At 37.8% G+C, this 3,142-nt stretch overlaps 1 protein-coding gene across 1 annotated transcript in view; it reads left to right on the top strand.

Moving 5' to 3' along the window:
• Positions 1 to 3,142, top strand: part of AHRR (aryl-hydrocarbon receptor repressor) — a 69,544-nt gene that overhangs the window by 41,347 nt on the left and 25,055 nt on the right. The window lies entirely within an intron of this gene.

The raw sequence follows: 3,142 nt of genomic DNA, 5'->3' as shown, positions 1-3,142 counted from the left end.
CTGTAGTGTTGCCTGGGGTTGTTGTGGCCCAAGTGCAGGACCCAGCACTTGGCCTTGTTGAAGCCCAGACCATTAACATTAGCCCAATGATCTAATCTATCCAAGTCTTTCTGTAGAGCCTCCTTATCCTCATGCAGATCAACACTCCTGCCTAGCTTGGTGTCATCTACAAACTTACTGATAATACACTCTATGTCCTTATCAAGATCATCAATAAAGATGTTAAACAGAAGTGGTCCATAATAATACTAGATATTATTATTATTAACAATAATAACAATAATTATCCATAATAATACATAATAATTATCCTTTTGGCAGCTTTGAACAAATGGTTGGTCTTGATGTGAGTCATTCAAGAATCACACTTGTGAGCACTTTTTGCTAGAGCAAAACTGGCAGTTGTGGTAGTGCTGGTCAGTCTCTGGGCAACTGCACCTTGCACTCTTACATTCTAGAAATTACCAGTGAACTCCAGTGGGATGGTTTGCAGTTCTTCATTTGGAGTGATAGCAGGTTATTTTATTTGGTCCAAATTTTGAGGGTGCCAACAGGAGCTTGCCTGGTGCCTGATCTGATTATTTTGGGATATTGCTATTTATCTTACTTCCTCAGCTCTTAACGAAGCTGTGTGTGCAGAAGTTGTTCCTTCTATGTATTCTTATCCCCTTTAGGATGACTTTATATTGGCAGAGCACCATAAAGGGGCCAGACTGTTACTGAGAATTGGATCCATTAATCAGAATGAAGAATTAACACTGCTGTGAACTACTGAACCAGCTAGAGCACAGCAGTCCATCCCAGATATATCTGCATTTCAAACAAATGATGTAATAATGCCTTCTATACAATGAGGTCCGTGGAAACTCCTGTGTGATTAAGACTACATATGTATAGTTGTTTTGGATAGGATAATATTCATGGTATAAAAATTGTGTTTTAATGACAGCTCTAAGATACATGTAGATATAAATTAAATATTAGCCTCCAGCAAATAAATGCTGTATACTGTTAACGAAAAAAATAAAAAAGACATTTTATCATGGGATCCAATAAAATAAGAAATTCATGTCTCCAGAATGGAAAGTCGCTCCCTGCTTTCTTTCCTCTTAATGCTTTAGAAGATTTTGATTTTGTATTTCGCAGCAAGTAATGCAGAAGTGTTTGATTAGTTAGTGCTAGTGCCAAAATTAAATGTTTGGCTGTCAAGAGTTATTTGTAATCATTTCCATTCCCAATGCAGAGGGAGTACAGAGTGTACAATAAATTATAAATATGTTGAGCTCCTAATTTTTAATGAGGCTCCCCTATCTTTAGTCTATGTTTTGCTGGTTGCATATTACATGCCCACAAATTATAACAATTCAGGAACTTCAAACAGTAGCCCTACTGCTACAAGCACGTGCGAAGAACACTGATATATAATTTCAGATAGGTGACAAGACACCAATACTGCTGAATATGCTAATGGTCTGTTTACTACAAGGTATCTAAGGGTCACATTTCTTTTGAATATATGGCAGATATTTTATCCTGGATCATACTTAATGTGGATCATTAACTAAATGTCTAAGTGCATCTTAATATGAATGTATTCACCAGGCTTCATCTATGGGCATATCTAACCTAGAACAAGAGGGTGAATTTTCCTTAGGTCTTGCTGGGAATGTTCCCTGGGGACTGAGTTTGGCTCTGATGCTCATTCAGTGACCATGGCATGTCAAGAAAAGTGGTTTTTTTTGTTCAACCAAATTCACTGTGTTGGTTATTAGGGATTGTAAGGTTTTAACTAAATTAAAATAAATTGTCACATTTCTGATTCCTTTCAAGGAGAAGCGAACAATCTTGCTGGTAGTTGCTGTGCTTTGTATGTAGGTTTGTGAATCTGGGCACTTTACTGGCTCTCAAAAGATACTTTTCAGCTGCTTTCCTTCTTGTGACAGCACCTGGCACTGTGTAACCTCTCCTAGACACTTTATATAATACAAACCAGAATAATCTGAATCAACAAAATATGGGTGAAAAATACTATTCGTGACTGCAATGTTACTGGAAAACCAGAGATAAATAGATAGAAATATGGAATACGGGAACCCTAATGACTGATAAATAATGTATCTGTGACTCTCAAGTCTTGCAACAATGCAGTACTTCCTGTTTCAGCTTGAAATAAACCAGTGGAATTAGGCTGTCTTCAAAGTATGTTTAATTTTTTTTTTTTTAAATTTTTAAAGGTCTCTGCCACAACATGTGTTTTTTATTTATTATTTTATAGAGATTTTTAACAGAAATAATCAAATTATTTCATCAGCAATCATAGAATAAACAATGATACCAGTTTATCAAAGACTTTAGTGGAGCACAGCAGGTATCTAAATAAATAATTTCTGCCAGTGTTTTAAGATGAATTCTTCTGCATGAGGGAGTCTTTTCTTGCCACCTTTGTTTCCCTTTAGAGGGGAGACAAACAAACCAAAGTCCAATTTCATTGATGGTCTTTTTGAGTATACCCCATTCTTGCAATTTTTGCTCTCCTTGGAGACTGTTTGACTGCAGTAATTATTTTTAACTTTGCACTTTCAAAATATTTTCCAGGACAGGTGGTGTTGCAACTCTTGTGCCTACTGGCAGAAAAGGGCCACATTCAGTTTCTGAAGCTTGTTACTGAATACTTAACACTGGGCCAAACCCATAACCAGGAAAGTGGGAAAATAAATTATATTGACAGTCAATAAATCCAGATAGAATTTATGGGATGATGGGGTGGAGAAACACAATAAAATGATGTATTGGAAAAATAAGAATGAATCAGCGGTGGGTATCTAGGCAATAGCCTTGATTGCAATCATCTCATGGCTGTTGGCCACCTCCAACTCTTCCCCAGGGCTCTGCTGCAACTCACAGCCTCAAGTCCTGACTCAGAGTCTACACAGCTGGGCAGGTAATTCCTTGTCCCAAATGCGTGTGCGATTTTCACGCATTATACTACCCTATCAGAAGAGCTAAATGTCCATTGTCAGGAGGGAAACCCTCTCTGGACTTGTTTTTCCCAGTGACGTGTAGTCAGACAGTGGCCCCATCATCACCACTGACGTTGCCTCTTGTGTAATCACCACCCCTATACTAAGCAGCATCCTGCTGA

Source organism: Chaetura pelagica, unplaced genomic scaffold (assembly GCF_000747805.2).
Source record: "Chaetura pelagica isolate M959 unplaced genomic scaffold, ChaPel_1.0 scaffold723, whole genome shotgun sequence".
NCBI lineage: Eukaryota > Metazoa > Chordata > Aves > Apodiformes > Apodidae > Chaetura > Chaetura pelagica.
This window is presented reverse-complemented; position numbering and strand designations above follow the sequence as displayed.